Source organism: Callospermophilus lateralis, chromosome 1 (genome assembly GCF_048772815.1).
Source record: "Callospermophilus lateralis isolate mCalLat2 chromosome 1, mCalLat2.hap1, whole genome shotgun sequence".
In the NCBI taxonomy this organism is placed as follows: domain Eukaryota; kingdom Metazoa; phylum Chordata; class Mammalia; order Rodentia; family Sciuridae; genus Callospermophilus; species Callospermophilus lateralis.
The window spans coordinates 205,095,970-205,121,573 of NC_135305.1; the positions used below are offsets into that span (position 1 = coordinate 205,095,970).

At 46.5% G+C, this 25,604-nt stretch overlaps 1 long non-coding RNA gene across 1 annotated transcript; it reads right to left on the reverse strand.

The window, feature by feature from the left end:
- Nucleotides 1–2,045: 2,045 nt before the first annotated feature.
- On the reverse strand, nucleotides 2,046–22,725 carry LOC143391587 (uncharacterized). Its single transcript, XR_013090286.2, has 4 exons — nucleotides 22,633–22,725; nucleotides 4,477–4,592; nucleotides 3,154–3,298; nucleotides 2,046–2,709 (listed from the first exon to the last, which is right to left on the reverse strand). It is a non-coding gene; the product is annotated as an uncharacterized LOC143391587 (long non-coding RNA).
- Nucleotides 22,726–25,604: the final 2,879 nt, after the last annotated feature.

A 25,604-nucleotide genomic window follows, 5' to 3' on the forward strand; every position in this document is an offset into this window, starting at 1 on the left:
GGGGTTATGTATCAGCTGTGGTCCAGCTCCTTAGCTTTTGATAAGTGACAAATAGTAATTCAACATTTTTATTGTGGTGCAAACTATGTGATGCAAAATCGATCTTTTGAATTATTTAAGCATGTCATTCAGTAGCACTGAGTATATTCCAATGTTGTGAGGCCTCACCTCTGTGCATTCTAGAGCCCTTTCGTCATTCCTCGTTGCCCCCTTTCCCAGCAGAGGGACCTCTATTGTTTTTAAAAATCTCTATGAATTTGGCTATTCTAGGTACCTTGGGGAAGAGGAATCACACAGTTTTTGTCCTTTTGATTCTGGCTTATTTAATCAAGCCTAATGTTTTCAAGGTTTATCCATGTCGTAGCCATGTTAGAATTTCCTCCCTTTTAAGATCTGAATAGCATTCGATGGCGTGTATATTATTGTTTATTCATGTATCCACTCAGCTGTTGATGGACATTTGAGTCATTTCTGCCTCTGGGCCTCTGTGGATAGTACTGCTATGGTGTAAATCTTACCTTGGGTCTTTTTGTTAAAGCAGTGGAACCAACATACTGACTAATATCCATCTTAAATTGAGTAACGCCCAGCGTTAGCGTTACTGGCATGTTTCTGCTTCCCACTCATTCTTTTCTGGAGAGTAGGTCAAGTGCTGTGAGAAAGAAGAATTTGGGGTAAAGACCAGGGTGTGACAGAGCTGGCTCATAGCAGCTCACAAGGGTCTGTGACTTGATTTTCAGTATTTGTAAGCTCAGTGACTTGAAATCAATCATGGTGGCGTTTTAGACACCATGCTAGTTGGCAAACTGTACAAATCAAAGGTTTGGTTTTTCTTTTTCTTTTTTTGGTTTTGGTTTTAGAGAAAGCAGAATGTTTTTTGGTTGTTAAACATTTATAAGCGCCTCACTGGGGAAAGCCCTCATTTGTCAGGGACCCAATCTTTGACAATCCACAGACTTTGTTATAACTCCATCTTAGGCGCAGAACTTTGAGAACATGACATGAACCACAGTGTTCATGAGTGTGGCTAGTCTCTATGGGATTATGAAATTGACGTGTATTTGTGTGTGTACGTACATATTCGTTCTGAAAACTGCTTATGGCAGTGGCAGAAAGGACACTCTCCAGATGTGATTGGCTTAAGTTGGGGAGGAGAGTGCCCGATTCTCCATGCCCTCTTCCCCTGCCATGGCATGTCCTTGTTACCGCTGTTGGCCGCTGACGAGTCCTTGCTTCCCCGATGTTGAAGAATAACACCAGAAAAGCACACGCCGAGGCAAGGTCAGAGTAGAGATTAGAAGTTTATTAAAGGACAGCAGAAAAGACTTCTCCCGGAGGAAGAAGGGGACCCAAGAGGTAGAATCCAGTTGGCGGGCAAATGTATTTCCCTTTTTATAGGTTTGGTGATGGAATGTAAGTTGGAGGGGTTAGGACACAGGTGGACCCAATTATCACCTTTTGGGATGGGCTTATCATTTCTCTAGGATGGGCTATCTCCAAATCTGTTGGGGGCTGTTTCCTGAGCTCCATTAACATTTCTTTGAGGTGGACTTTGGCCTAGGGCCTTTTCGGGACTTCATTAACACTCCATGAGTTGTCCTGTGTTTTCCTGAGTCATTCCCGGCATGGCCTCCATTTTAGATTTCACTTGGTATTAGACCCGATTTACCTGACTACACTGACTACCTAACTTTAAATCTGGCTTCATCCTGAGTCTGTGTTGAGAAGGCTGCCCAAAAGAGGCTGGCCCCTTCGTTGCCTGGGGACCCTAAATGGTAAACATGAGTAAAAGTCCCAGCTGACCTGGAAGGTGGCATGGTGAGAAAGGAACCTTTATTGTTTTAGGCCACGGAGAGGGTGCAGTTGATAGTCGTATACCTTCATCTAGTTTGTCCCAAGTGATAAAAGATCCAGTGGAGATGCCAGGGAGGAGGGACACTGGGCTGTGTGCAGATGCAGAGGCTTAAATGTCCAAGGGACCAGGCGAGTTCACAAGGGGGTGAGTGTCAGATCAGGCGAGGTAGGCAGCGACCAAAGTTGGCAGATTTAAAAGGGCCGCTGAACAGGCTTTATTGAGATATCACTCCCGGGCGGAACTCGATCAGACCCACAGAGGGGACGGGGAAGGGTCTGAGGAGAAACCGCGTGGAAGCTCGACCGGACTGGACTTTTATGGGGCTTACAGCAGGAAGGGAAGGGCTTGGGACAGGAAAAGGTGTCTCTAGGGTCCCTTGACCCCTTGGAGTTGGGAGAACTCCAGTTGAGGGGAGTTGGCTGAACTCCAGGATTGGCCAGGGGGTCCTGCTGATTGACAGGCGTTAGTCAGGAGATCTGGCTGATTGACAGGCGTTTCCTCCGGCATCTGATTGATGTTCTTTTCTGGCGCGGGCTGCTTTGTTCTAAGTTGCCACCAAGTCGCCACCACCGACCTAACAGTGAGCACACAGAGAAGGGGGCCTGGGGTTTGTCTGTGGTGTGCAGAGCAGTGTTGGAGAGGTGAAGAGGAGCTGGCACAAGTTTGAGATGGAGCAGCTGAAGCTGGGGGAGGCCCAGCATGTGAGGTCCTGCAGGTGGAGTGAAGAATGGGTCCCCGATGGGCCAGGAATAACTGAGAGTGCCATCAAGTTCAGGCCTGAGCTTGGTGCTGCTGCTAGCAGAGCAGAGGTCTCTGGTGAGCTGGGAGGGCCGTGAAGGCTGATTGGCACAGATCTACAAAGAAGAGAAAGAGAGAAGGAGAATTGCAGAGGGGCACTAGGGACCTTTAAGGATTCTGTTCTAGAGGCATGACAGCTGGGTAACACCTGCACAGAAGCAGGTGGGGTCGAGGACATGCTTTCCCCTTTAAGAGAGAAGAAACAGGGACCTGCTTGTGTGACGGTGAGAAGCCTGGGGTAGGGAGCTGCTGGAGCCGTGCTCTGAAAGGACGCAGGCTCTGGGGCAGAAGAGCTGCAGCTCAGAGCTCAGAACTGGGGGGGGGGGGGGGGGGAGAGGGAGCCGGAGCCTGGAGTCAGCTTCTGCTTCTGCTTCCTCCAGGCAATAGGAAGCTGTCAGCAGTGGGGTGAGAGCAGGGAGAGGACTGGCCCGAGGGAAGACAGATGCAGACAAGGCAGAAAGCCCTGGAATAATGGGGCCTGGAGGTGGGGATGCACTGACCCGTTAGGGGAGAGGGAAATGATGTGCAGATAGATCCTGGTCTGCTGCCTTCGCTCCACTCCTCCTCTGTGCAGCAAGCTCCAAAGGAGGAAAATTCTGGGGTCTCAGTGGATTTCTGCCCAGTCCAGTCTCAGGGAAATATGTTCTAGAAGGAGCAATGACATGGGCGGAGGGCAAGGCTCAAGCCAGCAATGATTTCTCTCTGTCTACAGCCAGGCAGAATAGCCCACCTCTCCACCCATCAGTCAGTCAACACTCATCTCATTTATTAAACACCTGCTAAGCTCTGGGCCCTCAGTGGTAGCTGGAGATATTAAAATACTGTCTTTCCTAATAGACTAACTGGTATATAACATGACTGGAGCTCAAGCAGAAAATGGAATTCTACAGAGAGCAAGGAGGGAGCAGGCCTCAACAAGTAATTGGGTGGGGTTTTTGACATCCCCCACCCCAAGAAGGTGGGAAGGATGTTCCTGCAGAAGAGATGGATTGGCCAAGTCTCCGGTTTGAGGCATTGGGCTTGATGGCAGAGAGGACGGTCCTGGGCAGAGCTGCTGCTTGGCTTCTACTCATGACATGGTTTTTGCTGTTTTGTTCCTTGAACACCACCCCTTTCCTGGTGCTGCTCCCCTGCCAGTATCAAGAGAGAAGCGAGGAGATGTCACCTTGAACAGGTGCCTTTGAAGGTCCATGAGCAGGGGACCTGTATTTCCTTTGTAGCCCTAACAGTCTTTAAAGTTGATTTTTTTTTTCTCTCTATTCATGGAATTCAGGACCTAAGGGCAAGTTCTCTGTTGTTCTTGTTTACAGCATTTTCCCAACATCTAGAAAAGTCCCTGGAGCAGAGTAAGAATTTACAAGTGTGCAATGAATGGATACATGTGTGCATGTGAGTCTCAGGGGACATGCAGGGACAGGAGCACCTGGGCATGCGTGTTGGTGGATAGATGGAAAGGGCTGACCCTTGTCCTTATTTAGAGAAACTTTGACAAGTTTCAAGAAGTTTCCAGTTACTGGTGAGAAAATGCATGTATACATTTAATGCATAGAAAAATTAATAAAAGGCAGTTACCATGCTTATCGCTAATATTAGTATGAGTTTCTTAGATAGGTGAAGATTTCACAAAGAAAATCATAATTCCTAGCTGCTACAAAGGGCCTTGGGGAAGAGGCTGCTGTGCCGCAGGTCTCCACGGGGAGGCTTGGGAATTTAGTGCTCAAATCACTGAAACTCTTAGGGTTCATCATTCCTTGCAACTGGCCTAAATCTTTTACCAAAACCTTTAATGAGGACTAGATATTAGCCAGTTTGCGTGAGCAAACCTTTTGCCTGCGATTCTTGTGTTTGGAAAAATCAAAGCTGCAAACTGTCCTGATTGTGTGATTCCAAGAAATGGATCTGCACTCCACCAGGTCCACCTTCACCTTCACTCCAGGATCTAGGGCAGGTAGAAGAACCTGAGGTTATGGATTTTGGAGGTTTTTTTTGTTTCTTTTTTTAAATTTATTTTTAAAATTCTAATTTGTTATATATGACAACAGACTGCATTACAATTCATATTACACATATAGAGCACGATTTTTCATATCTCTGGTTGTATACAAAGTAGAGTCACACTTTGTAGTGTGACTCATTCCACGGTCTTTCCTATCCCTATGCCCCCTCCCTTACCCATCCCTCCCCCTTTACCCCTTTACCCTATCTAGAGTTCATTTAATCCTCCCATCCTCTCCACCTGCAGCCTATTATGAATCAGCATCCTTAAATCAGAGAAGTCATTCAGCATTTAGTTTTTTGGGATTGGCTAATTTCACTTAGCATTATATTCTCCAGCTCTATCCATTTTCCTGCAAATACCATGATTTTATTCTCTTTTAATGCTGAGTAATATTCCATTGTGTTTATATACATCACGGTTTCTTTATCCATTCATCTACTGAAGGGCGTCTAGGTTGGTTCCACAATTTAGCTATTGTGAATTGTGCTGCTATAAACATTGATGTGCTGTTTTTAAGTCCTTTGGGTACCGAGGAGTGGGATAGCTGGGTCAAATGGTGGTTCCATTCCAAGTTTTACCAAGAATTCTCCATACTGCTTTCTATATTGGCTGCACCAATTTGGAGTCCCACCAGCGATGTATGAGGATGCCTTTTTCCCCACATCCTCTCCAACACTTGCTGTTGTTTGTTCTTAATTGCATCTCACTCCAGTCAGAATGGCAGCTATCTTAGAGTAGTTTTATTTGCATTTCTCTAATTACTAGAGATGTTAAACATTTTTTCATATATTTGTTGATTGATTGTCTATCACCTTCTGAGAAGTGTCTGTTCAGTTCCTTGGCCCATTATTGATTGGGTTATTTGTTTTTTGGGTGTTAAGATTTTTGAGTTCTTTATGTATCCTGGAGATTAGTGCTCTATCTGACATGCATATGGTAAGAATTTGTTCCCAATTTGTAGGCTCTCTATTCACCATCCTATTTATTGATTCTTGATTTTAATTCTTGCACTATGGATTTTGTTTTTGTTTTATTGGTTTGGTTTGGTTCTCTACCATGAAATGGCAGAAGTGCAAAGTGCCTTCAGATTTTTCCCTTAAACCCAAACCTTCTCTTCTTGTGGGTGTTTTATATCTATTAGGAAACAGAGACTCGGAGAGGGGCTAAGGAACTGACTCAGAGCAGAGATTCATGCCCAGATGACCAACTCACAAACGTGTGCTTTTTCCAACACCAGGGCTCACCAATACAGAGGGCTGCGGGGTCCCTGGGGAAATCAGCTCAGGTTTGTGATGCTGAGCAGCGATTGCCCCTCCCTTTCCTAGCGGGAGTGAGGTCGGGTTGGACTGTGCTGCTCTACAGCAAGAAAAGCCACATCTTTCCATGCCCCTAACTTTTAAAAAGAAGCCAGCAATCTGGATTTTGATTGAAATTTCCCACCTTTAAAGCACAGTGACTTGGCTGGGCACGGCAGCGCATGCCTGTCATACCAGCAACCTGGGAGGCTGAGGCAGGAGGATCTAGAGTTCAAAGTCAGCCTCAGCAACTTAGCGAGGCCCTGAGCAACTTAGATCCTGTCTCAAAATAAAAAACAAAAAAGGGCTAGGGATGTGGCTTGGTGGTTAAGCACCTCTCGGTCTAATCCCTGATACCAAGTGAAAAAAATTAAAGTACAATTACTTAAAACACTATGCTAGTCAAGTAAGACCCATGTGTGGGCAGACCCCACTGTGGGTTATTTTCCAGGTGTCCTAGTTGGGAGGATGTTTTGCTGTGTTTAACAAATACCTGCCCAGGGTAGCAGAAGCAGGCAGGAATTTGTTTTCTTACATACCAAGAGGTCTCAGGTCACAGCCCAGGCAGATCCACCCAGGATGGGTCCATCTTTCTGTTCCTGAGTGGGAACGGCACTCTGAGGGTGTGAGCAAAGCAAGAGAAGGGTCTGTCTGGTACCTTTGCTTGTGTTGCTCCTTAGTACAAACCTCCAAAGCAAATCTGCAAAGGACGTCTGCAGTGGCAATTGATCTCCACAGAAGTCATTGTCCCCACTCTCCCCACTTCTGGGTTGGCATGAGCAAACAGGAACCCTTAGCTCTGCAGAGGAGAGTTTCTCCTAAATAATGTTTTAAACATATACTTTAGCCAAGCTTGATACCCTCTTCCCTCTCCCAACCCCTAGACCCTCTCACCCAGGCATCACCTTCAAATCATCTTTACAAACTGCTGGCTGAGTGTGGGAGGTACATGGGAAGGGGTGAGGCTGGCCTGGGAGAGTCAAAGGGCAGAGGGGTGAAGGCCGTTTTTAGGATTCATCGATTTGGGCATTGCCAGGACACAGGGGGCCAGTGGAGTTTCAGAAACACCCTACAGCATGTTCCCTTCCTTCTGTGTGCAGCCGTATATATTAATAAGGAAGCTATTTTGCTTTACCTATTCTGGGATAAATTCCCCAAAATAGTGAGAGACAGGGAGAAATGCTCTCCTCCCGCTCTGGCCTCCACCCCCACCCAGCTCCAGGATTTCTATTTCAGCTGCAAGTACCATAGCTGGTATCTTCCCCTCTCTCCTCTGGGTGAGTAGGAGGAGCTGCAGAAGATGTTAATTCCCACTCATCAAAGATGCACACCTTCATTTGGCTGCAGACAAGAGAAGCGGGGAATGCACAGAGCTGCAGACTGATCGATTAACTTACATTATTCTCAGAGAGGTTGAAAAGAAAAAAAAATTACCAGGCGAAAGAAAAAAAAATATTACCAGGCTAAGGAGAGCCTTTCTAGCTTCCAGAATTCGAATGACATTGTCAACCATATTGTGCTGGTGTGTCACCAGAGTCCATATCAGAGTGTGCAGGACTTCTAGAAGACTCCTAAAGCCCCCAGTGGGTGGTGGGCAGCGATTTCACAGCCAGGCCTTGCTTGGGCTCAGGCTCCTGAGCATAGGGAATGTTCAAGTGGAGTTCTCCTATAGCATGGGGGAAGGCTTTCCTATCTTTGCACGTTTGCTGTTCTGTTGTGGTCATTGCTGCTGGAGGGAAGTGTTTGGGAAATTGACACAGGGCATAGCTGAATCTGAAATTGAACTCAGGTTCTTGTCCTTATCATCCAGGTGATGGTCTGGGTGTGGTGGTCAGAAGCAGACCTCCAGATGACTTGGAGAGTGTTTCACTGGGAAACACTCCCAGGAAAAACCAGTAGAGGACCAGGAACACAGGATCAGGGAGAGAAGGAGATGAGGCAGGGGTGTAATGGTGTGCCACTGAGCACAGTCCCAGGGAGGGAGGAGGAGGACACACATATGACTCAATTCCACTGGAGCTTCGTTGTCAGTGTAGGTCATTTCCCAGGGTGTCCCTAAATAGGGATGAGTAAAGCTAGGACATTTGCACCTCTGCAGCCACAATCCCAGGTTAAAGATTTCCCCAGCTGACCTCAATGCTCCTGTGAGTAGGCAAAGTAGACCCTGAAAGTCCAAGGAGAGTGTCCCCGAAAGCGGAGGCATACAGAAGCCACTGTTCATAACACGTAGACAGGTACTCACCGTTTCTGCGGCAAGTGACCTCAAGAGTTGACAGGCCTCTGAGACAGACGTGGAAAATTCTTCTTCATAGAATTGGCACCAGATTAAATACGATGCACAAATGTACACCACCTAGACCATAATAGGGCTCAGACGTGGGGAACTCTCACTAAATAATATTGTGATTATGGCGAAAATTGGCACAAACTTAACTTCTGTAGCCTACTAGGTCAGTCCTGGAAGGGAGATGGCAGATGTGAGTTCTTACCTATGCTCCTGCTGTCCCCATGGGAAGACATGGCCAATCAGTTGACACACCCTTCCCCTGAAGGATCTTTGCGCTTTGCATACTTGTTGGAGCTGATATTCTGGCAGCCATCATCAATCCACTTGAGCTGGAGGAGATGAAGCATCTTCCAGCTCTAAGGTAACAGGAAACCCTCTCCCTGCAGATGCCCCCTTGACTGCTCCCTTCACCCTCCAGCATGGCTCCCCCCCCCCCCATCCAGTGTGGTTCTCTCAGAATGCTCTCTGCTGGGAGGCTGGCTAATCATCTTAAAGATATGCACGGTACTCAAAACATTTTTGGAGCTTTTCTTCTACTATGGCCTTCAGAGAAAGTCTGACTCATTGATCACTTTATTAAGCATGTACTATGTGCCACACACTCTGTTGAAGACTTGATAGGCATTGGTTACTTAATGTTCACAGTACCCTGCAAGGTGGGTACCCTTATTATCCCCATTTAAAGATCTCCCCCAAGGATACTGAAGTTGGAGAGTGTTATATTCAAATCTGGAATCCCCTCCAACAAAGTCTCACATGTTCAAAGGTGAGGATTTGGGAAAGTGAGTGGATGGTAAGGGTTAGGACATCATCAGTTGATGAGTCTGTTGATGACTGCATGGATGACTGGGAGGTAGGACCTAGTTGGAGGAAGTGGGTCACTGGAAGGGTTGGATGGGTTTATTTTCTCCCCATCTCCTTCTTCTCTCTCTCTGCTTTCTGTCTGCCATGAGCTGAGCAACTTTTCTCTACTGGGCCCTTCTGCCATGATGCTCTGCCTCACCTCAGGCCCAGAGCAATGGAACCAGCCCACCATAGACTGAAACCTCTAAAACCATGAGCCCAAATAAATTTTCCTTCTACAAGTTGTTTTTCCCAGGTATTGGTCACATCAAGGCAAAGGTGACGAACACAGAGGGTGTCATAGTTCAATTTTCATTACTATAATGAAATACCTGGATTTGGGTCACTTTATAAAGAAGAGAGATTTATCAGCTCACAGTTCTGGAGGTTCAAGGGCATGGAGCAACATGCTCAGCTCCAGTGAGGACATCATGGCGGATGGTTTCACAATGTTAGGAGTTGGTACAAGAGGGAGTGGTCACACAGCCAGACAGGAAGCCCGAGCAGCTGGGGATAGGCCAGGCTTGTTTTTGTTTCTAAAAATAATAACCTTCTCACAAGAACTAACCAGGGTCCTACAAGAACTACCTTCATCCCTTCAGAGGGCAGCTCCACCAACGGCCTCACAGTAGAGTCCTCTCTTCAGGGTCCCACTGCCTCACCACCGCCAATCTGAGGACCAAGCTTCCGACACAGAAAACTCTGGGGAATGAACCATATCCAAACCATAGCAGAGGGCCCAAGTGGCTTCCTGAAAGTCACATAGAAAGTGGTGTTGATCTCCTTCGCCCATGTTCTGGATCACGTGTAACAGTCCATTCAATCCTTAGAAGAAACCGATGTGTTCCCGAATTTTATAATACTTATTTACTTATCTGTCTGCAAGATTTAATAGAGTTTAACTTCTTCTAAACCTAAAAAGGAAGCTCTCTCTCTTTTCCTTTCTTTAAAAATTTTTTTTTTTTTTTTTAAAACAATTCCCAGAGTGGCTGCCCTTTCTCTGCCCCTTGAACCACCAGCCAGTCATTCTCTTGACTCAGGTCTGTCTCATTCCAAGTGCCAGTTCTCTGCATTTAGAGGCCACCATCCACATTCCTTTAGCTCTTAGATCTTGGTTCTCATTCCTCACATCTTACATCAGGGTCACACCCCTAGGTCACACGGGTTTTGGTCTCCCTCCTCCCTTACAGCTCTTCTGTAAATGATTCTTGATATGAACCGGTGGACGATGGGGGTGGGGGGTGTCCTGCAAGCTTTAAAAGCTGGTGTGCCTCATCACATGCTTGACAAGGGCCAGACTCCACCACGCCAAACAGGGGACCGAATGCCTCTGCCCCTCTGTGGTTCATTGTTCCAAATGCAATATTTCTCAGGATGACAAGGGCGTGGAATATTCTGGACCCTGATGAAGTGTCAGCCGAGTTATAGGTAGAATGATGGGGCTCCAAGAGGAGCCCCTCCTGCTGAAGCAGTCGGGTACAAGGAGGGAAGCTACTCGAGGCCTCTGCCTGCCCTGCCCCCTGGGAGTGTGAAGGAGCTTGAGATGAGCCCACTCTGCAGCTCACCCCAACCCCCTCCTCGCCAGCCAGCTGGTCCAGGTGTCTGGGCACCAACCAACCCAGCCCAGTCACTCCTCAGCCATTCTCCTTCTCTCCTCTCTGCAATCTGAACACCCAGCACGGAGACACTACAGTTATGGGCCAGGCCACATGGGCCATGACCCCACAGACTCCGTGTTACCCTGAGACTCCATGTCGTATAAGAAATGCTTCTCCCATGGGAACACCCCTCCTCTGTACCCATCAACACTTGCACAGCATGTTTGACAACAAAAAATGGCAACTGCATTCTTACACAATGTACAGTTGTTCTTTTTTTTGGTTCCCATTTCTCCTGGACAGTGTACCCTGTCAGAGAATGATAGTCCGGACGTTAGTTACCGTTCTTTCACTTGTACTCAACAAGGGTCATTTTAACCCACTTCCCCTGGTGCTTATGAGTTTAGGTCTCATGATTTTTGTTTATTGTTTTAAATCATAGCAACACCCACTTATGATTAATGTACTGACATGCTTTACTCATGGTATAAAAGGTGGATTCAAACCTTGGGAGGGGGTCGAAGGGTGTAGACTTGCAGCCTCCCCCTTGGCTTACCAGTTGGTGAGCCAGCAGGTGAATAAAAGGTTCCATCTCTTGCTTTAAGATTGACTCAGAAGGGAACCATCATTTGACCCAGCTGTTTCACTCCTCGGTCTATACCCAAAGGACTTAAACCCAGCATGCTACAGGGACACAGTCACATCAATGTTCATAGCAGCTCAATTCACAATAGCTAAACTGTGGAACCAACCTTATTGTCCATCAATAGATAAATGGATAAAGAAACTGTGATGTATATATACACCATGGAATATTACTCAGCATTGAAAGAGAATAACATAATGGCATTTGCAGGTAAATGGATGGAGTTGGAGAACATCATGCTAAGCGAAGTAAGCCAATCCCATAAAAACCAAAGGACGAATGTTCTCTCTGATAAGTTGATGCTGATCCATAAGGGTGGGGGATGGAAATGGGGAGAATGAAAGAATTCCGATTAGGCAAAGGAGAGGGAGGGAGGGGGAGGTATAGGGACATCAGTACCCTAGGTACATGTATGACTGCACATGTGGTATGATGCTATATCACGTACAACCAGAGAAATGAAAAGTTGTGCTCCATTTGTGTACATGAATCAAAATGCATTCTGCTATCATGTATAACTCATTAGAACAAATTAAAAAAAAAAGATCAACTTGGTGATTTATTACAATCTCTCCATAATACTATGATCTCAATGATTTCTCAATCTCTGGCCAAAGAGATTTTCACCATATACCAAAGTCCACTGTGGGCACGGCCCGTACCTTAGCAAGCACTGAGAGGAATGTAAAGACCACAGTCCCTGTCCCCCTAGGAGTGGGGCTTGCTGACCAATGAACTGCCCCCACCCGCCATGGAGCCAAGTCAGCAAGTGACATTAGGTGGAATTCCCTAGCCCTACTGCAGTACTGATTATTTTTAACAATCCTCCTTCCAGGGGCAGTTATAAAAGGGGCCCAGGTTGCCCTGGGTGCAATTTGCCCTGGATTAAGTTGCTAAAGCCCAGTTAGTGTTTCATAATCGTATAAAGGGTGTGTGGCTGGGGATGGCTTTAATCCTTCAGCTTCTTAATTGTGAGGTGGTGACATAGGGCTTGCAGGCTTCAGAGCCAGGGGAGAAACAGATGTTCCCAGAGATTGTTAAACAGAGATTGAAAACAGCCAGTAGGGTCATCTCTGGGGGTGGTTGTCGGCTGTGCCTGGGGCGTTTCTCACTGGCAAGTTCACGTTCGTGCCCTCGTATCTTGACAGATGGAGGAGGCTTGAAAACCGTCCGGTGGGGAGAAGAAGGTGTGAGCCTGGCAGCGAAAGACGTTGAACAGGAACAGACAGGTTTCTGGCCTGGCTTATTTTGGCTGAAGAAGCCACCTCCCCAATGGGTCAGTCAGCTTTGACCTCTCAAGACTTTGAACCAAGGACGTAGACTCAGTCATCGGGGGGCCAATGCCAAGTGAAGCCAAGTCCTGTTCCGGGGCACTATGGCTCTGTGGCTCTGTGACGGTCTCTGCTGCTCCTGTCACTGTTTTTCCTGGATGGTTCCCTCCCCTCCTGTCAACTCCTCTGCCTGACAGGTTAGGAGGCTTCTTATGCTAGTAACTTCTGCCCACCGTAAACCCCAGGCAGCCCAACCTTCCAGGTCTCCCCCAGGAAGGCGGTTCCACAAACACCCGAGCAGGGGGACTATAATGTCTTCCTCCTCTCCTGACCTCAGGGTGCAGGGTCTGGCTTGCCCCAGTGCTGGGGGAACAAGCTTTGGAGCCACATCATTCAACCTGCAGCCAGCTGAGTCAGAGTCCAGAATATTCCACACTCTGTCATTTGAGCAATTTTGTGTTTGGAACAATGAAGAACCCCAGAGGTGCAGAGGCATTAACGCTGTTTGGTGTGGTGAAGTCTGGCCTGTGGAGTGTGTGATGAGACACAGCTTTTCAAGCTTGCAGAGCCCCCTGTTGTCCAAAAGGACAAATGCAAAACATCAGGATGACTGACAGAGCCGAGCCACCCTGATGGGTGTGTGCTAACCAGGGGAGAGATCATCAGAACAGACCTCCACCATGAGGCTTGCGGACCAGCAGACACAGGATCTCCTGGGGATATGGTAGAAATGCCCCTTCCTGGGCCTCTCCCCAGGCAGCAGGAGCAGAAAATACATCTTAGCAAGATCTGCTTCCACCTGGCCCCCATTGTTCACTTCCACAGTAAAGACGGAGAAATGCTTGTTCAGAGATGCATTCAGCTACAAAAACAAGATTTCTGGAGTTCTGGCTATTTTTCACATGAAGAAAAAAAGGTTGGGGTAAGGAACTGGACTGGGCCAGCCACACATTCACAACAGAAGAGACACACAGAGGTCCAGAGTGTGGACCTGGCTTCAGATCCCATGGCATGACCTGGATGACCGTTCAACCTCCCAGAGATTCAATGTCTTTATCTGCAAAATGAGAGCAATAACAGCATCCGCTCAAGAAAACTGCTGTGGGGTTAAATGAGATTGCACATATAAAAAGCTTGGGGACAAGGTCCTTCTTACATGTGAGCTGATGGTATTCTGTACCATCAAAATAGCTGCTTTGTTTAGTGTTTACTGGATATTAAATACTGTGCTAAGTACTTCAAACCACACTTCCTCCCAACGAAGAGACTGAGGGGTCAGAGTAATTTGGGATCTTAGGTTGAGATCTCGGCTTCCCAGGGCTCATAGTGCTCTTACCTACTAATTCATGTTAACTCCTGAGGTCTTGGGCAGAACTCCAGGAGGTCAAGCAACAAAGGAGTATAATTTCTGGATGTTGTGATATTAAAAGATAAAAGGTGACGCAAAGTAACTCATGAATGATATTTTTTCCTTATTGCTTTGTAATTAATCCAATCGTACAAAGGAACTTGAGCCCTTTCTCGCTAGTATTAGCTATTATTTGGAGGAATTCACCATCTATTCTTTATACCCATCCGTTTTCAGTCCCAGGTATTTCAAATATCTTCTCCCAGTCTGTGATTTATCTTTTCATTATTTTGCATGATGTTTATTATACAGAGGTTTCAAATTCTAATGTTGCCAGATTTCATCAGCTTCTTCCATTTAGATATGTGTTGTGTGTGTGTCTTAATTAAGAAATCTTTCCCTACTCCATGGTCAGAAAGATTGTAGTGTTTTGACATCTGACTTTCCTCATTTGTCTTCTTTTAATACTTGATGCTTCCTTACTTCCCACCCCACCCAGTCACTTTTTCAAATTTATTTGGTTTTCATCGTTACATAAATATGTACTTCTGTGCTGTGTCTGGATTTAATTTCTATAATGGAGCTTTGCTAGAAATCTCATTCTGGTTCCTACTTTTCCCACCCAGCAATTCCACAAACACACACCCACAATGAACCACCTGGCACTTGGCTAGACGTCCCATGGGGTCAGTGTGCCCCAGGGTGGAATTGCTGGGTGATGAGGCCCATGGATTCTGAATTTTGCTCAATGCTACCAGAAAGTTCTCCAGAGAGGTGAGTCCAGCCTATGTCTCCCAGCAAGGTAAGGTCACCCCCTCCCCATATTTCTTGACTTTTGTCCTTCTCATTTGAATTGGGTTCTTCTGACCACTGCTGCTCTGGAACTTGTCTTCACACGCTTTGTCATTTGGACCCTTCTGTGCATTGCCCAATGGCTGCTTTCTACCTATATCCTGTTGACATTTTCGTCATTGTGGCTTTGGAGTAGACTTTGAGAGTCTGGACAATCATCCTTAGATTTTCGATGCTGCAGATACTTTCCCACCCTTTGACACTAGGCTAGTAATTTTCTATGTCCTTCACTAGCCAGATACATGAAATCAAAAACATTAGCTGAGCACATACTATGTGCCGACACTATACTGGGTACTTGTCTTAGTGTGGTTCTCCCCTGAAGCTTCCTCGAGACAGAATATCGGTGGAAGTGGTTTATTTGGGCAGCAAAGAGACAACATATTAGGGAAATGGAGAAGTGACCCGTGGAGGGGGGGCGGGGTCAGCCAATAAATGGTGTGTTGTCAAGCAAGTTACCATTCTAGCGAGTAGAACTTAATTCTGAGGGAGAATTCTGTAAGCTGGAATGGAACTTACAGCTCCGAGTCCCTCTCCCTGAGAGGCAAGGGAGCTGGAGTATTTAATGCCAGTTCTTGTCAATCATTAGTTGTGGGGATTGTTAGGGTGTTAAATACCCAGCACTTCAGGCTTATTGCAGAGACAAAAGAAAGTTCTCAGGCAAAGCAATGTGGTCCTCACCATCTCTGTGGAAGCACGGAGATGCTAAGAGCCAGAGGACATGGGTGGTGGGAGAGGGGCGGCTACCACACTTCATGGACATTATCCCTAACCCAAAGTCCAACAAAATGCAAGACAAAACAAAAAACCCCTAAAGCCCTTACAAGCAGGTATGATTAGATTCATTTGTCAAGTGTGGAACCCAGGATTACAGAGGTAAGTAAGTTACTTGAAGTTATTGGCAGAACAGGAATTTAAAGAAGAAAAATGCACTTCAGAATTATCTGGGGGAATTTAAAAAGGCAGGACCCAGGTCTTGGGTGAGGCTCAGAGATGCACTTTTTTTTTTTTTTTTTTTGGTACCAGGGATTGAACTCAGGGGAACTTGATCACCGAGTCACATCCCCAGTCCCGTTTTGTATTTTATTTAGAGACAGGGTCTCACTGAGTTGCTTAGCGCTTTGCTTTTGCTGAGGCTGGCTTGAACTCACAATCCTCCTGCTTCTGTCTCCCAAGCCTCTGGGATTATAGTCATGCACCACAGCATCCGGCAAGATCCACATTTTAATCAAGGGTCTGGTATAGGAACATGTTGAACATCACTAATCTGAAAATCCCAAATCCCAAATGCTCCAAAATCCAAAACTTTGGGATGACCCAAGTGGGAAATTTCACACCTGACCTCATGTGACAGGACACAATCAAAATACAAGCACATAGAAAACAGTATAATGGGCTGGGGATGTGGCTCAAGCGGTAGCGCACTCGCCTGGCATGCGTGCGGCCTGGGTTCGATCCTCAGCACCACATACAAAACAAAAGATGTTATGCCCACCAAAAAACTGAAAAATAAATATTAAAATTCTATCTCTCTCTCTCTCTCTCTCTCTCTCTCAAAACAAAAGAAAAAGAAAAAGAAAAAGAAAAAGAAAATCCTTCCCAGGGTATGTGTATAAGGTGTATATGAAACATAAATGCATTTCATGTTTAGATTTGGGTCCCATCCCCCAGATAGTTCATGTTGTGTATGCAAATAATGCCAAATCATAAAAAACCAGTAATCTGAAATATTTTGGTCCCAAGTATTTAGATAAGGGGGTACTTGAGTGGTATCTAAATTAGTTATCTATTTCTGTATAAGAAATTACATTAATCCTTAGCAGCTTAAAACAAAAATTATGCTGGGTACGGTGGCACACACCTAGAATCTCAGCAGATCAGGAGGCTGAGGCAGGAAGATCACAAGTTCAAAGCCAGCCTCAGCAACTTAGCAAGGCCCTAAGCAACTTAATGAGACCCTGCTAAAAATAAAAAATATATAAAAAGGACTAGAGATTTGGCTCAGTGGTTAATCCTCAGTACACCCCCCCTCAAATATATAAATAGATATTATCTCAAAGTCAGAGGGTCAGGAATCCAGGGTGGCTTAGCTGGGTGGTTCTGTTTCAGCATCTCTCACAAAGTTGCAGTTGAGATATGATTGTGCAATGAGGTAGCTAGGAATGGGACCTAAGTCTGAACAAGAAACTCATTTCTGTTTCATAAACGCCTTGTATACATAGCCTTGGGATTGAACTGAAGGTAGCTTTACTGCTGAGCTACATGCCCAGCCCTTCCCCCCCATCCATTTTTTAAAAACATTTTTAATTTTGAGACAGGGTCTTACTAAATGTTTCTTAAGGCCTCACTAAAATGCTAAAGCTGGCCTTGAACTTGCAATCCTCCAGCCTCAGCCTCCAGAGTTGCTAGGATTACAGGTGTGTGCCACCACACCCAGCCTAAAGGTAATTTTATCTGAGGTTCTTAATATTTTTGCAGCTGGACCGCATCCTGTCACGTGAGGTGGGTGTGGAGTTGCATCAAAGCCAGCGTCTGTGTTGTGATACTTTACTTGGAGTTTGTAAGTGTTGTGATTGAAGCAACTAGGTAAAGAGGACATCAGGTCTCTCTGTCATTTCTTGCAATTGTATAAGGATCTACAATTCTCTCAAAATAAAAAGTTGAAATTTAAAAAAAGATTTGGGCCAGAACCCTCATTGCAGCTTTACACATAATTGCCTTATAAAAACCACCCCAAAGTCCTGAAGAATGGATAAATAAATTGAGGCATATTTGCACAATGGAACAGTTTAAACAAAATGTGTGAATACTGAGGGCAATATGAATAGATCTCACGAATGTAATGTTCAGTGAAAGAAGCTAGGCGCTAAAAAGCATGCACTGAAGTGTCTAAAAAAAAAATACACAACTGGTAGCTTATGCTATTTATTGGAAAGCCGTTCTAAGGTGCAGAACTGACCATCAGTGAGAGAAGGGGCTTCTGGGCCAGGCGTGGTGGTGAACACCTGTAGTCCCAGTGGCTTGGGAGGCTGAGGCAGGAGGATCGTGAGTTCAAAGCCAGCCTCAGCAACTTAGCAAGGTCCTAAGTAACTCAGCTAAAACCTATGTCTAAATAAAATGTAAAAAGGGCTGGGGATGTAGCTCAGCAAAAGCGAAGCACTAAGCAACTCAGTGAGACCCTATAAAATACAGTCTCTCTATAAAATAGAAAAAAGGGCTGGAAATGTGGCTCAGTGGTTAAGTGCCCCTGGATTCAATCTCTGGTACTAAAAAAAAAAAATAAGTAAAAATTTAAAGAGTAGGGGCAGGGCTTCTGGGCCTGATGATCTCCTACCTTGATCTGGGTGCTGTTTCCAGAACTGAGTCCTATTTGAGGAATTTTACCAAGTACCCAATTAACTATAATGTGTACATTCTGTGTGAGTGCTCAATGAACATTTTAAAAATACAAAACATCTTAGTATCTAGTATCGAGCACTGTGCCAGACTGTTCCTAGGCATTTGACATTCATTGTGTCTTTTAAGTTTTGGGTGAAGTTTCCATGATTATCCCCATTGCACAGAGAAGAAGATAGGTTAAGGGAAGTTTACTAAGGTCACCCTGCTGCCCTGTGAGACACATGGACATCAACCGTGCTTTTTACTACCTCAGGATTCATAGATAAGGCCATGTCATTGGCAAAATCCTTGAAATTGAGTGGCTATCATTCATTCAACAGCTAATGATTATCTTGGTAACACCGAACACTGGCTCTTTGCCCGGGTGCAGGGGACCCCTGCAGAGAACACTTGTGAAACTCTAGTCCTCTGTCTTCCACTGAAAGCCAGGGCAGGTCTGTGGTAGGGAATGGACTGTTAATTGCTAAACATGGTAATGAAGCAGGAAGCCTGAGCTTAAACCACCCCCATTGTAGTTGACCGTGGAAGTGTGAAAGGACCATGATTAATGAACTTGCTAATAATCTTTTCCTGTTAATGACATTCTCTCTGTTTTGGTAGGAGCACATGCTGTGATTGCAAATCAGCGAGGAGGCTAACCAATGTAACCTTTTCTGTAAATGAATTTAGTTTCTGTCTGTCCTGGGGTCCCATTCTGCCTGATGGTGAAAAAATGTATTTTAATCAATTCTGGGTTTTTTTTTTTTTTCTCTCCTTGCTTATCCCTTGAGGAGTGTGCCCCGTGTGAGGGTGTTAGTGGTGGTTCAGGGAATATCTGTTTCCTGATTTTCTTCTGTCCATGCTGTACCCACTGGGGTGACACCCTCTTGATGTGACAGTACACACTGGCAGTCTGCCACACACTGCTGTCTTGTCTTTCCAGGATGTCTCCTCTCCGTCCCCTGTCCCCTGTTCTCCTTGTCTTGGCCATTGTTTCCTCTCGTCACTTCCTTCAGTGCCTTCCTGAGGAACGAGGGATTTCTGGGTACCTGCTGTACAGGATGCCCCTGGTGCACCTTTTTCTCTGGGCCCAGGAAGATGATGGTGCCCAGCTGCTTCTTCAAGGTTTGCCCTCAGCCAATGGGAGACACTGCACCTGGGGAGGGGTTGATCTTCCTCTCCAGAGCAGCCCTCAGTGATTGAGGAGAGGGTTTGGAGCTTTAATTGCCTTGCTTTAAGGTGGCACAATTCATGCTGCAGAGCTCCCGCGTGGGATCAGGTTGCAGCTGCAGATTCCAGCGGGACTGTGCCCTTGTCCTTGCTTGATTCCTGCCTCTGACCTTTCTTGCTTCCCTCACTTGATGGATGGTGGTAGTGGCTGGGGCAGCGATTCTCCTAGAGTTCACCCCAGATAAATGACAGATAAATAACAGTCCCTGTCTCATTCTCTGCTCCTAGGGACCTGCCCTAAGACACTGTCCCACCCCAGGAGGCAGGAGATGCTGGATGATCCTCACTGTGGAAGGGGTGCCCTCAGCCATTTCCCCCTTGCACCTCTCCACAAGCCCACGTGTGTGCCCCTGGGGCAGGAAGCGAGGTCTTCTCTGAGAGGCTTTTCACCTTCCAACCTCCACCTGAAGGTCAGGTGCAGATTCCCTCGCCTCTCAAACGGTTTCTATTGGTTGGAATGATTTTCTTACTTACAAGTCAAGACAAACACAAACTACTTGAAATCATTTTTGGAGCACTTGGCTAGAACCCCAGAGGTCAACCTAGGTTAAATCTAAGCTCTGCATTCCCCACCCCACCCCCTGCTAGCCCCCCGAGTTTTCTTTTTGCTTTACCCTCTTCTGGGTCATCAGCATCCTCTTCTGTCTAAGCAGCTGGGCCCAGAAGGTTACACCAGCCCCTCTACAGCTCATGTCCAATGGAAACACACAGAATGATTCTGCAAGCTCTTCTGGCAGAGTGAAGAAATGTGCCACAAGGACTTGAATCTTCAGAGCCCAGGTTTGGCCACATGCCCGTCTCTGAACCAGTGTGGCCCAGCCCTTGGCCTAGGGCAGGTTCTGTTTCCCTTCCCAACATGCAGGCCACTTATGATAGGAGAATCCCGAACAGTGTAGGGCTCTCCTAGAAACAGGGAGGGGCAGTTTCATGCAGGGTGGACAGTCACAAGGTGGATGTTCTCCAGCGCCACACCTCACCTTGCTGTCCAGTGGGCTGGGGTGGAGAGCAGAACACAGGGCCTTCCCGGGGACTCCCTCTTGGTTCTATATCAGCAACTTCATGCTGCTTAGCCAAATACTGCCAGGGTGTTTTCCAGAATGGCTGGCCATATTTCTACTATAACCAGTGGCCTAATTATTTGTCACCTTCACCACCACTTGGTATTACATGTCTTTCCAGTTTTTTTTTTTTTTTTTTTTTTTTTGGCAGATCAGATGAGTAGGAAGACTCTCAAGGAAGATTTGCCTGTGTTTTTCTGAATTCTGGTGAGATCACTGTTAAAAAAAATTTTAATATACGTATACATACATATTTAGTTATAGATGGACAGAATGCCTTTATTGTATTTATTTATTTTTATGTGTGCTGAGGCTCAAACCCAGTGCCTCACATGTGTTAGGCAAGTGCTCTGCCACCGAGCTACAACCCCAGCCCCAAGAGATCACTTATTTTTATCAGTTATTCATCAGCCAGTCTGCTTCCTGTCTCTTGAGTTGCCTATTCATAATTTCCAAATTGTCTGTTAGATTTCCTGTGCCCATTTCCCTATATAGCCTAGATCAATTTTTTTCTATAAAAGGCTAGATATGAAATATTTCAGGCTTTGAGGGTCACACAGTCTCTATTGCAATAACTCGATTCTGCCGATACAGCACAAATGCAGCCATAGACCTAAATGATGTATAAATGAATAGGCATTGGCTGTGTTCCAATAAAACTTTACAAAATTAGGCAGACAACCGGGTTTGGCCCTTAATCTAAATATTAATCCCTTGGCTTTAGACAATGCAAAAATCTCTTTCACATTTTCACCCAGCTGTTCTCTTTGTCAAGAATGTTATAAGATCCTTAATTTTGATGTTGTCAAATTCATTCAATTTTCACCAGCAGGTTGTTTGTTTCCGTTTTTTGGTACCAGGGATTGAACCAGGGGCACTTTACTACTGAGTTATATCACCAGCCCTTTTTATTTTTTTATTTGGAGACAGGGTCTCACCAATTTGATTGATGATGGACTTGCTAATTTCCTGAAGCTGGCTTTGAACTTGCAATCCACTTGCCTCAGCCTCCCCAGCTGCTGGGATTACAGGTGTGAGCCACCACGCCCAGCTGGGTTATGTTTTTTGAATTATTTTAAGATATTCTTTTCGCCTCAACTACGCGAAAATCACCCCCTCCTCTCTTTTCCTATTAACTCACTCTTTCTGTTGACTTTTGCATTGATCGAGGTCTTGGATCTGTTAGGTGCTTGCCTTTATGTGTGATGGGAGATACAACTTTCTTTGCCCTGTATCGAGCTATTTTCCTCATATCGGCTGCCAAACAAATCGTCCTTTCCCCACAGATTGGTAGCAGATGAAACTTTCAATTGGAAAAAAAAGAAAGGATAAGTTGGAAGGCTTGCCTTTGCAACCAGACGCTGGTCCTCCGGACTTGCCTGCCCGCCCTGTCCAGCTCCTTGCCAACATGCCTAGGGCCCTCTACTCTCAAAAACATCAACGGACTGGCCCCATTTACACAGTCGGCTCCTTCTCATGCTCTTGGTCCCATCTCAATTATCAACTCCTTGAAGATGACCAACCTAAACCCTTCTCATTACTGTGTTTCTTAACCCAACTGGAAATTTTATTTTCATTTGTTTTTCTGTTATCGTTCATCTCTCTATCAGAATGTGAATTTCACAAGGGTGGAGACAGACACCTGAACTGCATTACTGGTTGGTCCCTGCCTCTCGTACTTGGCACATAGCAGGCCCACATTAAGACGTTCCCGGAAACACAGAACAAAATGAGCAAGTTCAATTGATGTTTCAGAGGCAAAGGGTCATCAGATCGCCCTGGCATTGTCCACTGAATTCTCCTACCCTCTTTGACAATGTACAGATTTAGAATTAAGGTGCATGCACCCTCTAACCCCACCCCAGGCTCCACCCTTCTCATTAGATAAAGCAGCTCAACAGCTCGAGTATATTTATCACACCTGCATTTATTCATAGTTCGATCTGAGAGCACTTGTTAACTCCCTTAAAATATCTGATTGAATTTCATGTGGAAGCGAAAGCCACGGATTAAATATATGTTGTGTTAAGAAGCTTCCCGTTTTATCACAGTCTGTGCACTGCCAGAAAAGCATTCTGCATGTTAATTAAGATAGCTGGGGGATTTTTAAAAGACTTCTTTTTCTCCTTTTAACTTTATAATGCATTCAGGGGGAGGGAACTAAGGAAACTCACTGCAAAGCTGTAAAAATCGGTGTCAAGTCGGGTGGCTTGTGGGATTCCATGAGCTTCCGTGACAGGCGGGCACTGTCTCTGAAAGTCAGCAGCAGGCTGTGCCGGAGGCTGGTGAGGCTGCGGGAGGAGGCTTTGTTTGACCTCTGACTTCAGTAGGAATGGTGCCCTTTTGGCTAAGACTGAGATTTCATCCTGGGAACAGTTAAGTAAGAGGCAGGGGTGAGAAGTGATCGAATCCAAGAATTAAAGTGGACCTGATGAATGAGGCTACGGAGAAAGTGGAAAAATCTGACTTTCCTCCTAATGAGCACGGTCAATACAGCCAGGACATCTGTGAAATGAGCCCAAGGTCCTTGCTGGATTCAGTCTCGGGGTGCTGCTGGCACGTGGCAGGCACATGGCACTTGCTGCTGTGATGTGAGAGCCCGTGCCTACCTCTTGCTGGCAGGAACTCAGAGCACTGCCCAGCGATTTGGTCCCCCTATCCCCTCCCTGCCCCTCCACCCTAGTCTCAGCTCATCTCTCAAACACAGCTGGCCCCTTGGAGTGCAGAAAAGATGTGAGTGACTTGGAGAGGATTTCCAGCCTTTTGCACAAGCCCGGGAAGCTTTAGGTAAAACGCCCTGCCACAAGGAGTCCCAGAATACCGCTGCTGTTTGTCTAGGACTCCCTGACCCCACAGCGTAGGAGCTTTGAACGATCAAAATAGTGTTGCAGCTGGGGTGACACTGAGAGCCGCGAGCAGATGTCTGCCTGAAATCCGTGCAGTTTCTCCCCCTCCCTTGACATCCTGCCCTGGATTCCTGCTCACTGCAGTGCCTTTCCCATCTATGACCAGCAGGGGGAGGACCCTCCCTCTCGCCTCCATTACCACAATCCTGGCATGGCACACTCCTTCCCCAGACCGGTCAGGCCACCTCCCAGTCTCCACAGCCCAGTCTCTGAGACTCTGGCTCTTGTTTCTTTCTCTTATTGATAGAGACTTGCAGACCTGCCTGGGGCGGCTATGGCTGAGAGCAGGGCAGGATCTCCAAGGCTGGGGAACAGATGTCCTGTTGTCCTTGGTAGTGGGTTATCTGGTCTCTCTCCTTATGGCTGCATCCAAGCATGACAGGCCCTGAAAGACACCCAGGTTGGTCTTCTCTCAGAGATCCATGGACATCCCCAGAAGGCACATCAATTCCTTGAAAAATGTGCCTGTTCTGAGGAGGTAGCATGCCCATTGGGGTGACACGCTCCGTAGAGGTAATATGGCCCACCCAGGTGACATGGCTCCCAAGAAGTAACGCCTTCCATAGAGGTGACATGGCAGTTGAGACTTAGCCCTACCCAGCCGCTTCACATGTGGGAGCTGTGCCCCGGTACAGTGGGCCCCCGAGGTGACCACCCCACCAACCTGTTCTAAGATCTTACAGCTCAGAGCCAGTCAGGGCTGGACCAGCCCAGCTCTGGTACCACCCCTGGCACCTGCCCTCCTGCCCATAGGAGACTGTTGCTGCTTCAAGTCCGGTAGACAGAGCTAGAGACAAGCATCAGTGGCAAAGAGAGTCATTTATGATTTATGAATAATGAACTAGTTTAATCCTGGGTGTCTCTCGTCCCTCCCATTTGGTAATTGGTTCCCCTTCTTTAATGGCTCAAATTCTTTATCAGCCTGTGACAGAGGGGAGGTGAGTCATCACACCAGGGATTGGAAGGGTGACCTACATATCAGGCCTGGGAAAACAGGAGCTGAGAGATGGGGCTCTACCTCCCACAGCCTCCCTGTTGGGGGCAGCTCCTGTCTTTTCATCAGAGCGGTGGGAAGAGACCCAGCTTGGGTGGCCATTGAGTGCGGGTGGGTGTGGCTGGGGCGTCTGAAGCTGTGTGTGCATGGTAAATCCTCTGCTTCTGCCTAGGTTGGATGAAGATGGAGAAAATTGGGGTCTAGTCCCACACCGAGGCCACCCTTAAGGCACAATGACAGGGAGACAAGACTTGGGAATCTGGCTGCCTGAGTTCAGAACCTGGTGGCCACGTTCCGTCTTAGTGACTCTGGCTCATCCCTTTGCCCTGGAGCCAGGAGGACGTGCTCCCAGAAGTGAGGCTGTCACTGTGTCATCCTTGAACCTGTTATTTCTTCTCTTATTGTTCCACACACAAGGATGCTGAGACTTGGGAAGGAAGGCCTGGCATGGGGACCCCAGGTGGACCCTTGAAGGTGGGCTCTGCTTTGCCTCCTCCAGGTCATCTTGCTCTGCATCAGACCCCAGGGTGCCCTCCCAGGGGGCTGCAGGGAATATTGCAGCTGCCACTGAGAACACAGAGAGGAACTAAAGCCGGGGGTGGGACGCTGGTTATTTGGATGAGTTTAGAAGGTGAGAAGAGAGGTGTGGGCAGTGGTAGGACACCAAGGTGACATATTTTCATAGTTAGCATTCATGACATAGTTGGCAATGCCTGCTGGTGTTCATCATGTGATGCGGTGGTTACTGTACCCACTTTACAGGCAGATAAACTTGGGACAGGGAAGCTAAATGATTGCCTAAGCAGTGCAGCTGGTGCGGGGTGGAATCTGCCTTCTTCCAGCCTCTTCCCTGAATGCTGTCACATTGCCTCTTGCCAGTCCCAGTTCTGACAGGTGTGGGCGTGAGAGGCTGCCGGCTCTGTGGTGATGGTTGTCCTCTTCTGACACTCGGTAGTCTGCAGATCATTGCCAAGTACCTCAGTCTCTTAGACTCTCATAACATTCCTGGGAGGTAGGTATGAATGAGGATTACAATAGGTGGATAGAGAGAGAAAGAACTTGGTATCAAAGAATAATACACAGAGAAGGGTGCATATTACAAATGCACAGCTCTCTGGGTATTCTAAAGAAAGTTATTATTTTAATCTCATTTTTCTAAAAGAAAACTAGGACTTAGCACTATTCCTGCTTACATCTCTTAATGTCCGCATTTTGAGATGGACATTTATATATTTAAAGTTTTGAT